Source organism: Sinohyriopsis cumingii, chromosome 14 (assembly GCF_028554795.1).
Source record: "Sinohyriopsis cumingii isolate HCF-2022 chromosome 14, ASM2855479v2, whole genome shotgun sequence".
In the NCBI taxonomy this organism is placed as follows: Eukaryota; Metazoa; Mollusca; class Bivalvia; order Unionida; family Unionidae; genus Sinohyriopsis; species Sinohyriopsis cumingii.
This window is the reverse complement of record NC_142974.1, coordinates 84,368,836-84,381,969: the sequence shown is the minus strand read 5'-3', so window position 1 is coordinate 84,381,969 and position 13,134 is coordinate 84,368,836.

Below are 13,134 nucleotides of genomic sequence, written 5' to 3'. Positions count from 1 at the left end.
CAATCAGTATGAAACCTATGCTTTACTCTGGACAGTACGCTCACATTGCACAAACATGTCATGAACATATGCAAAGATGCATATTTTGAGCTGAGACGCATCATCTCCATTCACAGATACCTTTCAGTTGATGCCACTAACACACTTGTACTTTCAAGACTGGACTATTTTAACTCAATTATGTCTGGTTCATCTCAGTATCTACTCCAGAAACTTCAAAACACCGCTGTTCGGATCATACTTAGAGTACCACGATCAGAGGACACCTCCCCGCTGCACTGTACCCTACACTGGCTATCCATTTGATCCAGAGTCAAACACAAAATGTGTTCTCTGTGCTACCTTTCTCTGACGGACTCTAGTCCATGTGTACACACCAGCAAGATACTAATGCTCTTCTTCTTACAGTCGTATACTCATTATTCCTACTTTGAAAACAAAGTCATATGGACAGTGTTCTTTTGCATACCAGGGCCGAGATATGTGGAATGAATTGCCCACTGAACTTAGACACAAAGACACAGTGATCCCATTCAAGAGTGTTCTCAAAACTCACTTAATTCGACTGCATGAACAAACTTAAAGACTTAATGTTTCCTACCTTAAATATTATCAACATGTTTTTTATGCTTTCCAGTTTCATGGTGTTTGTGTTTGTAATCATAGAATTATACATGTTTTTTATCTTATAGGTGTAGTCTAATGTAAAGCACTTAGTGTTTCTAATGATTAGGCGTTGTACAAAGTCCCCATTATTATTATTATTATTGTGAATTTAATGGGAAAATTAACTTTTTACCCTCATCCAGGTTATGTTATTGTGTCTTGGCTTTTGTTATATAGATATTTTGTTACTTCAGAATGATTCATTCCATATCTGAACATCAGTCTAGTTTAGGCAGTTGTGTTCAATTATATTTTCTGAAGATTTAATTTATTTCAATTATTGATGGTAATTACAAAGTGCTCTTTGATTTTAGGACTAAATTACTATCTTAGAATAATAGTAAATTTATTCAAGGATATTTTAGATTATATTGTTGTGTTACATCGAGACTGTCAGCACATCCACACTATTCCAGAATTATCGCACATCAGTGCATTCAATATCTAATTTTTTTTAGAATACTACTGGAATTCATTTGAAATACTTGATACCCATTTTACTTAAGTTAGACTTTTTGGGACTATTTGGGATGTAATTCACAGTAGTGTAAGTTCCTGTTAAACTTTCACTTTGTGTTCTAGGGAAATAAAGTATCTGTTGAATGTAATGAAAAAATTGTTGGTTTGCACTATATTAAGATACTTAGCTTACGACCATAGAGACATAACACTAGTCAGTGCTGTGATTGGGGGTTTTGGGGTGTAAAAGAAGTGTGCAATACTGGTATAATATAGTGCCAGGTTTCTTTGCATAGAACCTAGTAATTTTATACTTTTTATAATTATGAATTTATATATAAAAAATGCAGTCATATTGCACTAGTTGCAAATTGTCATATTTGTTCTGTAATTAAATTGGAAATAAATGAAAGATACTGAGTTTCGCTTAAACAGGTTTAACATAATGTTGCCAGGTGGAGGAGGGTCAGATCCCTTGCAAAATTGTGATCATAACAGTTTATGACCATGAAATTAATTCTGAGTTGTTTGAGTATGTCAGTGCAGATTAACAGTACATGCATAGAAGTTTTGTTATATATCTGCTTATTACAGCTTAAACTCACTAGTCAACACTGTGGCATGTAGTTATGGTACTATCTATTGCAGTGTGAACTGTGTTTGTAAACATTAATTGAAGAACTTCTGGTACCATGATGGAACACTGCATTGCAAGTTTCTCAGATTTTACTTTTCACACCAGATTTATTTACGATTCATGTAGAGTTTTAAAAAAAGAACCTGATAACACAATGACTAGGCTCCCTCTAAATCAAGATTGTGCCCCTGATGTAAGCTACCTGTCTGACCTGTTCACAAAAGGTGCTGTATAATTTGCCTCAAAGAAACCTTGATCCATTTGTCGATATTATGCATTTGCACAAAAACTTCAAAGTACGGGACTGGTGTAGTAGTACAATTTACCCAGCTCTGAAGGTTTTAGGTTTGGCCAGGCTAGCAAATTCTTTCCTCCTTCCAGCTGAAAATGCCCCCCCCCCCCCCAGGAATTGGTTAGGTGATTATCCTCACTTGCCAAATACACCATTCGAACATTTAAATAGCAAAACTAAATTTATAAAAACAGATACTTTAATATTTGTATAAGAATAAATCTCTGCCCCCTTTAATATATTAATTTTTAAAACCAATCATATTAAAATAGATACTTATGTTACAACCTTCCATATTAACAAGAATATATATGGCCATTCTTCATTGAGGTGTTTATATATTTTTCTTATTTTGTTTCGATTTTATACATAATTAGAAATGTAACTTTTGTAAGGTCTCACTTTGAAGAAATATGATTGTCCTAATTTCTCAGTTTTTGTTAGCATGTATACAATAATTTAGTATCTTATTGAAATTGCAAATTAAAAAGAAAACAATAGGAAGTTTGCACCCAGTGTTGTAAGTATTCTCTGGGTTCCTTACTTTATGTACTTTTAATAAAAGTGTCGCAGGTGTGATGTTTACAGGTGAATGTCATCGTTCTAACTGATATTTTGGGGGTTCAGTGGATCAGGGAAGGGTGGTCAGATTTTGAAAACAAATAAAGCCACAATATTTGCCTATTGCAAAACCCACCAGAAATGTCACATGTTCTATACCGTAACGTCTCATTAGAGCGCAAACCATTAGAGCTTATCACACTAGAGCGCAAAAGATAGTCTTATTAGGGCGCATCCAATTAGAGCGTGAACAATGAAAAACACATTTGTTAACTGTAATTTTATATTTATTATAAGTGGGTTGATTCATAATGATAAACACATTTGTTAACTGTAACTTTATATTTATTTTAAACGGATTGATTCAGAATATCTCGTAATACCAGTTATCATTTCAATAGCATCAATGCTCCCATCGTTGTACATTACTGTTAGTATGTGAATACGTTTCTTTGTTTGGACGTACCGCTTCTTGTCCTGCAGTGAGGTGCAGTCGTGTAATATCGGAACTTGCCTGCTCTTCACGAATTGCTAGATGTTAGGATGATGTTTGTTGACCAGAGAAAAAAGAATAAACCGGTGTAAGGTATAATAGTTGTACAAAATTATTTGTATTGATGGTTCTCTGGTTTCTGTCATGTAATTATTTTCTAATAATGACGAGACCGCCATTTTGTACACATATTATATATATATATATATATATATATATATATATATATATATATATATATATATATATATATATATATATATATATATATATATATATATATAACATCAAACGGGATGGCAATTCAATCTTGTTGAACTTAATTTTTTTCTCCGCGCCTTATTGTGAATGCACTCTAGTGAGATTTTTTGGCACCCTAATGGGATTAGCCCTAATGAGAAGAAAAAAAATTCAGCACCTTACTAAGCGGCGCTCAAACGGGATGCGCTCTAGTGAGACCAAACCGTTATATACATAGTAAATATCACAGGTAATTCCAGGTGTTCCCTACAGGAAATTGATATATAATCCGATTTATAAGAGCATCTGGTGGCATAAAATCTTGGTATAAATAAAGTTGAATATCCTTAATATTACTTAACTCGGGGCCCTGAGTGGCCGAGTGGTCTAAAGCGCTGACCGTTAATTATCACTGCCATCTCACCTCTGCCTGCGTGGGTTCGAGTCCAAGGCTCGGCTAGCATGGGTACGTGGGAAAGCCTGCCAGTAGCTTCTCGTGGGTCGGTGGTTCTTCCCTAGGTTTTCCAGGATTCTTCCTTCACCAGTAATACTGGTCGCCATGTATAGCCTATCTTGTGCTGAACAATTGCTTTAAACCCTAGAACAACAACATCAACAACAACGATTTCTTGACTCACAATCATGGATGACTTGTTATACATTGATTTAGTATCTGATGCTAATGATGGCACCTACCCAGCAAACATGGCAGCTATCAAAGCTCTCAGTAAGAGAAAGAGTGAATTGGGGTTAAAGGTTTTACTGCAAGAAGTGGTATACTTTATAAAGATGACTTCTTAGAGGAAATGAAGTATCAGCAGTCCTAGCAAGCTTTCAGTTTGGTAAGTAGTATTTAAAGCAGTTATTAATCATAATATAATATTAATGCAAAATTCTAAGATACTCAGATAACATGTACAGAGCCTGGGTCTACTGGCCGTAGTCCACACAAGAAACCAATATTACACTACTTGCTAAACTACTTAACATATTGATAAATTCATATTCTATCAAAATCAATTGTCCATCATTATTCCAGGAGTGGAATCAGTTTGTCTCTGCTCTCTGTCTTCCTCTGTTTTTCTCTATCTTAATAACTGTCTCTCTCTCTCTTGTCTCCCCTCTGCCTTTCTAACTCTTCCTCTTTGTCATCCTTGCTTCCTATCTCCATATTTCTTGTTTACCTCTCGTTCTTTATCTCTTTCTTCCTCTCTATCTTTTTCCTCTCCCTCTGTATTATGTTCACTTGTCTCTCTTTTCCAATTTTTTTCCTCTCTCTCTTCCTTAAGTTTTCATCTTTGTCTTCTCTCTTGTCCTCTTAATCCCTTTCACTTTCTTCAGCCCTTTTGTCCTGTCTTCCTTTCTCTCTCTCCCTCTCTCTCTCTCTCTCTCTCTCTCTCTCTCTCTCTCTCTCTGCCACATCCCCTGTGTCTGTCTTCCTCTTTATTTCCCTTCCTCTACTCTCGTTCTTCATGTCTTCTATCTGCTCTTATTCTCTCTCACATTTCTTCTACGTCTATTCCTCTCGCTCTCTCTTTCTTCTCCTATCTCTTTCTTCCTCTGTCTTTTTCTATCTCCTCCATTTCTCTCTCACACTTTTCTTCTATGTCTATTCCTCTCACTCTCTCTTTCTTCTCCAATCTCTTTCTTTCTGTCTTCCTCTCTAACTTTTTCTCTCTCTCTCCTTTCACCATTTGCCTCTAGAACTCTCATATACTCCTCTTCCTGTCATTATATATCCCACTGTCTCTCTCTTCTTTTTTTCTATCTAAATTCCTTTCCCTCTAGCTCTTGCTCTTACTCCATTCTTTCACTCTGTGGTACACAAAGTACATAAGTATAAATTGTAAACATTCTTTTCTTGTACTTTTGAAATATAATTGAATTGTTATATTTTATTTTAACAGATAAATACACATGGTGGACATGACAAGACATATCAGAATTGCCAGGAAGGGTATTACTGGATGGGGATGAAACATATAATACAAAATGTCAGTGACTGCAATAAATACAATAGACTGAATCTAGTACCTCTGAGTTCATTACCAGTGCCATCAAAAGTGTGGAGTTTAGTTGGTATCGATATTTCTGTCCTCTTCCAATGACAGACAGCGGGAACAAATATAGTATTGCATCCACAGATAGTTTTTTCAAATGGTCTGAGGATGAAGATCTCCCCATCAAAAGTGATGATGAAGTATAAAAAAAATTAGACTTATGTCGCATTGGTCCTATCGATCAAGGAAAAGAGTTCACAATCCTTTCACTCAGTCTGGAATTTATTAACAAAACCTTGCAAATGACTATTTTAATATAGTGTTAGGTTACTAAGAAAAAGTATGAACAATAATTAAAAGCTGTACTTTATTCCATGTAGGTGATTTTTGAAAGGTTATTAGTCTGAAATTGTAATCTGTATTAAATTTAATGTAATGGTTGATTAGAAATAAATCATGTAAGAGTTTGTTACATGAACTTATTACAGGTATTATATTTCACATGTCCCCCACCCCCGATTTGTTAAGGGACTCATTCTATATATGGTATTTCACTTGTAGGCCTTAAGTATATTACGACAGAACCCATTAATAATAAGAAACTATTTGGTTGTGGGTGGGGGAAAATCAGCTAGCTGATTCTGGCCCTCCCCCCATTTGTTAAGTGACCTATTACATGTATGATATTTCACATGTGGACATTAAGCTTATTACCAATTAGTCCAGCAGGGTTTGTGAGGGGAATCGGCTGAGCTAAGTTCTCTATGTAAAAAAAAAAAAAAATGGTTAATCAGTAGGTTAAGCAAACTATGCATCAGTCATATTGTTGCCTGGCTCTGTCAAAAGGCAAACTATGCATCAGTCATATTGTTGCCTGGCTCTGTCAAAAGGCAAACTATGCATCAGTCGTATTGTTGCCTGGCTCTGTCAAAAGGCAAACTATGCATCAGTCATATTGTTGCCTGGCTCTGTCAAAAGGCGTATTTATTGTAAATGTATACCAAGTCTTATTTACCTCTCCATGACCATGTATTTGACATTTCTTCACCAACATAAATGAAATGTTTTAAAACTTTTTATCAAGGTTTAAATACGAAACTGTTCGCAAGGTTGTTTTACTTTTTTATTGTATTATAATGAGTTAATTAAAATATATATCAAGACTGATCAATAATAGATTGTTCTGAGGAATGATAAAGTCCTAAGATAACCAAATATCGGGACCAGGTTTTTATATGGCTTCACCTTTTGGAAAGATAACTCGCTACGATCCCTCATTTAAGCATTTTCATCCATGTCGTAATTATTGTGTGCAGGGTAAAACATTGCTGTTTTATAATGTGACCAGGACCATTATGTTTTCATTTCTTCATACAAAATAATTGAAAACAGTTGAGTAGATTCGTTGCACATGGTAGTCATTTTATTAGTCTTAAATAAAATAAGGCTTTATATATGATACTTCAAAATTTATAACTGTTTTATTATATAGTGTTGTGTTCATTTACAAAGTTTTATACAAATTATAACTAAGCAACTGTACACTAAATTTTTTTGTTATTAGCTGAAATGAAGATTAAGCTTAAGGTGGATATGGAATTTAGTATCAATATATTTGCATTGCTCCTATTCTTGATGTTTGGAAAGTTGTACTGTATTTAAACTGCATTGTTTGAGGAAACAATATGGGCATTTACCGGCATCTATTGGTCAGTATGACTGGCCACATTTATTTTCAAACCTTGGTTAATTTCATGACCTGGTATGGGAGTTAAAGAAAAAGTATCTAACAAATTCACAAATTAACAAATATGGATGCTTAAAAGAAAGTTTGATGATAAAAATTCCACAATTTTTTTATTATAGATGAACCTCGCGGCTCTTGTTTGACAGTGGTGACACAAACAATTTTACTAAGACTTGTTCTACTGTAATCAACTGACAAAGTTAATCACAATGACCTGATCTTATCTTCCCATGTCTACATATATCACTATGCGTTTAGTTAATATTTCTTTACAATTTTTGTTCTACAGTCATGAAATTTAATTAATTATTTTAACAGGTTGTTTGACCTATTTGCAAATAATGTAGAACCGTGATCTAAATTTTAGGTTTGGTTAATTATGTTCTTTGTTCTTAAGCTGACTTTCTGAGATCGTGGATACTGTTGCCTGTTGAAATATAAAACTTTTATTTTTATATTTATTAACCGTACGAATTATTAGCAAGAGTTGGTCAAAGCAACATATTATTGAACATTAATGCATATTTATCTCTATTTTAAACAATCATGACACTAATCATCATATATATATATATATATATATATATATATATATATATATATATATATATATATATATATATATATATATATATATATATATATATACATACATACATGCATTTTCATTCATTACTGGTAAAATTAGATCAGATTTAGCAAGAGTTGTTCAAAGCAACTAAACAACTTGTTTATTTTGTTTGTGGTGCAGATCTGACATCAGATGTGACTGTTATGGCAGCCATCATATAAATATTGTTACTGTCATCTCATGAATGGAAAATCATATTGACATGTGGTTTTGCACCAGATGATTTATTATCAAGCCTATATGAAAGTAAATGACAATGGTTCCAATCTTCCGATTAGCATGGGTAACATTGTAGCCATCTTGAATTTGTTTTTCATTCTTCTGAATGGATAGTTATATAGACATTTGCTATTCACCAAAAGGCTTGTAATGGTCATAAATGAAAACATCCATTTTAAGTTATTTTAAAATCTCTCATATTGTTTGATTTCATATTTTATTTAAGTAAATTTATATTTTGGAAGACTTTAATGCTTCTTTGATTTTACCTAGTCTTGTTACCTAAGTTCAAGTCCTATGACTTAACGTTGGTCTTTAATGATGCCAATCTGCGCAGATAGTATGATAGCTACTATCTTGAAAATCTCTGTATCTCTACTCTTCGTAAAGGAATGGTCATATTGACATAGGGTTTTCACCAGAACACTTCACATACAAAATGGCCCCAATCTTGCTTCCATTAAGATTCTCATGGTGGCCATTTTGAAAATTGTCTTTTCCTCCAGAATATCAGAGATACTTTCCACACCATCAGTTAACAAAAAGAAACAGTCGTTGGTTCCTGGAAATTCACTTCGGCCTGCGGAGTATCATTCTTTGAAGGAGTTCTTGTTTTACTTAACTTGGCTGTAAAGCCACGTGAGCTGTTGCTATTAACTCCTTTTTGTGCTTTGACATCGTCTTGTGTCCATCGTGCATCATGTTGTGTCCCTCGGCACTGCTATATTAATCTTGACACACAAATTTCAACCAGACTTGTCAACCTTGTTAACATGTTTAGGTTTAAAACACTGCATGTTTGGTTTATGGTTTTGAGTTAGAAAAGCTTATTTTTATTATTAAATATGGTGAAGTTTGAAAAAAGAAAAGGCTTTTTTATTTATTGAAAACAAATTTCACATTTCTTTCTTTCAGTCTTGGTTATGTTTTCTTTCTCATCAATCCAATTGGAAGGTTGTATTCCTTTACATCTGTGCTTTTCCCATGTAAATTGGTGGTTTCATTAGTCTTAAAACCAGTCATTGACTCATGATCCAAACAAAATAAGTAGATCAGTTGAGCCCAGATACACATGCAAACGGTCTGACAATGTCTTATTCAAAAGAAGATGGACAAAAAGACTTTCATGACTTTTCTTGTTAAAGCAATTTTTCATTATGACCCTGATATGCATTAATGCATGTGTAGTAAAGAACGTGACCCTTCTGCATGACACACAAAGCTGAAGTTTTCAATCAGGCCTATATTATTGATTGTGGCTATACTACAAATTCTTGTGTAACTGCAACAATAGAGATATTGTTCACCACTACAATGATTTTATTTTATGTGACAGAGGTAGTTTGAAATTATTTTCTACAAACTGCAGCAGAAGATATTTTTATATTAGACAATTACCGAACTATATATAAATGGCAAAAAAGTCATAATATAATATTATATTATTTTGAAAGAATCTATTCACATATGAAATTGTGGTTTCATTTTACCAGATCAGTGAATTATGCACAATGCTACAGGTAAATGTTAAATTACTTTTTCACATAAATGTGTAATAAAGTTTAGTCAGAGACTTGTTAAAGACATAGCCTGGAGATATTGATGATTTATTAAACTTAGAAATTGTCTTGGAGTAGCAATGATGTACCGTTAGACATGACTTGGGAGGAGAAAAAAAAATCCTGGAAAGTCCCTTGATATTGTACATTAAAGATCTGAAGTAGTTAACATTTAGAGAACCAAGAAATGAAAATAAAGTTGCAATGACGATGATAGTGCTGATATTGAACATATTCAGTGAATATAGTAGCCTAAGAGTGACGATCACCAAGAACGAGATAATTAGAGAAAGATGTCTTAAGCATTAAGATATTGAATTAGGAACAACACCTTTACATGAATAATATGAGACGTTTATCGACGATGAAGAATGTAAGCAAATAATGCAGTGTTATAAGTTTTGTGGAAAGAGATTCACAGCCAAAGATAAAAGCTACAGTGTCAATATACAAGCAGTGCTTTGAGAACATCAGATGTAACTGTACAAGCGGTGGTCATTTATGTTTTCCTATAATACATTGCGATCATATTAATCAGCACTCCGTGATTTGATCAGATACTGAATTAAAGAAAATTATGTTAAGACACACAATTATGTTTGACATTTATCCTTGTTTGATGCAGACTGGTGTAAATATGTAAAATGCACTACCACAGGTTTGCAAATTACTTTCACAGTGGTGTAGTTTACAGCAAATGACCATACAATCAAATACTGTCCACTACGAGTATTTGGAAGACCATATGCATATGCTGACGAGCACATACACCTGATAATACGTACACCATCATTCCAACAAAAAAATTGGGGCACTGGGGATGTCTAACTCGTCTAAATGGGTCACCTTTACTGATCACAGCCATGCCACATTTGCATGTGTTCACGTCACAGCTAGGCTAATATAAAGTCCAGTGGCATTGGTATGTAATGACTCTAGAGGTGTTGGCCTTGGAAAATGTTAACTATTAAGCAAAACTTGCCATTATATATACTGTAAATTACATTTTTTTCGCATGACATTTTGGTATAGGTGTCTTAAATGCGGCATCCGCGTTAAATCACATAACCAGCTCTGCCGACCTTGTGGATCTGTTAATGAGTATTATTGTGCACTCGACAATGATTCGCTAAGATATATGTAAAACGAAACACCCTGTAACGTTAACACTGTTGAGGAAAAACATATGTTGATGATGTAACAACCAGAGTTGAAGTAATCACAGTTATGATCCTGATAGAGTAAGCAAACTAAAACAAAGTCATTGATGGAATTTTGTAATTAGAGAGAGATTTTCCTTGATATACTAGTACCAGTAAATGCAGAAGTTCAGTGGGATATTTCCATTCGTCGCAGAGATTTCAGTGCTGTTAGCAGTGATAAAATCAAACATTGTTTTGGTGTCTTTATGCGGGGAAACATGCGTTGAGGATTCCACAAATAATAGAAAATGGCATTTTGACCTATATTTGACAACGGGACCTAGAATGCATTGGGTAACATACATACTAAGACCCAAACATATTTTATATTTTGACTTGTATTGGCTTGTTCCACTGCTAAACTTGTTAAACATTTAACCCATGACGATAACCCAGACTGATAACCGTCATTTTCAGATGGGCCATTATATGGTCATGTTGTTGTTAAAGAATAGCATGCACTTGAGCATTCACCATCCCAGCAAATGTGTATTGAAATTACGTTAAAGTTTGCTTAACATTATTCAAAATTTATGCTAATATTTACTCAGATGTTGTATTGATGAAAATCTCAGCAGTTTTTCCACCAAGGCAGATTTGGCTGAGATTTGGCTTAGTTTACCAGCCACATTGTATCTAACATTGACCCAGATGAGGTTGTTAATGTTGAAGATGTAACTAGTAAACTTAAAATGTGTAACATGCTATTTGTGGAATCGACACGGCAACAGCCTTTGGTCTGAGTGTGGTATGAATCGCAACCACATTGACTATTACAGCTACACCCAGTGGAATTGTCGGAACCAGTGTCACATATGGTGCTGGTAAAATTATTTCGTTATGGCTGCATTCCGGAATACTTGTCTATTCAAACCTTTTCATGGCAGCACAAAGCAGCTTCAATACAATTAATAACTCGATGGCTATTGATTTAGTGTTGGTGGAAATGGAAACCCACTGGCATCTCGGTGCACATGTACAAAACCAGGGGTTTGTTGATTTACAGAGGGTACAAGTCAAGTAGTTTATTTTAAAATAAAAAGTTTATAAATTCCACAGAGAAGAGCAGTTCATTGTATTAATCATGCCACAGTCATGAATACGTGGTTTTCCAGTAGAGTGGTAAGAGCGGTATTTTGTTGGTTTAAATTTGTATTCATAATCTTTTATTCTAATTGAATATCCTCTTGCATGGACTGTTGGTAACTTTCATGGATTATATTCCACAGTTCACATGCATACATGCGTGTTTTTAAAATCTAAGAGTGACATATACTTATGATCTGAATCCAAAATAATCATATTAAGGTCCAAAAGAATGAAATGTTCGGAATAATTTTCAGATGCAAGAATATACTTGCTGCCAACAAGCCTGATGTGTCAAAATGGTGTCATCCAGAACTTGTTTGAATAATTCCCACTAGTTCCAAAATCAATTATAGTCCAATGTACACTTTCTTTTTCCACTGAATAATCCAAACATTTCCAAAATCAGTTTCTTTTTAACTTTGTAAGGAGAGTTAATATCTAACCTAACTAGGATTTTGAAGCCTTGGCAAGATAGACAGAACTTTATCATCAGGTTGAAAAAGTCTTACTTTGGTACTTTTGACCTGCATTAATTGTAATGTTGAGTGAGTCGACATAAGATTATATCTTGCTACTTCACAATCAGAGATATAATTCAAAAAGATTAGTATCAGATTCCTCTGTAAAAAAAAAAAAAAAAAAAATTTTCTTTTAACAAGTGTATGGATAATATATGTCAAAAAAATAGTTTAAAAAAACTGAAACCAGCCACTGACAAATTAAACAAGATCTACAATATTTGGAAACATGATGTAAGACGATGTAAAAACGATTCAAGAACATCTGATAGGTTTCATTGACTCCTAAATGACCAGTCAAGATAGTTTAATGAGCTTAACTATGAATTTCCTGTCTATATGACATAAGTGCAACAGTTTGATAGCTCACTGACCACTCTTCACCAGGTGGTGCCTCAGATGGTCTCGATTTTATCATAAAGACCCATTTTCCAAAACTATCAAGTTGTTACATCTGCAGAATCAGCATTACTAATAACCCTCTGAAACAAACTGGAGCTATCAGGATCTCTCTCCTTTTCGACGACAAGTGAATGCCATTTGCCAGCCTGATTATAAATAAGAGACTGATTAGTTAAATTATGATCACAATGATCAATACCAATTTATTGATCAGTAACAGGAGCAAAGCTGTCCTCATCAAAATTCTGACCAACAAATGTGTCAGGCAAAGGAATACTTTCTTGAAAAACATATTAGCCAAGAGCGTTATTTTTTGCCATGGCTTTAGTAACTGCACAAGCAGGGTATAAATAAGGGATATCGTTTTCAATAAGTCGTTGCCTATCAATAAATAATCATCCTAAATAGTCAATGAACTC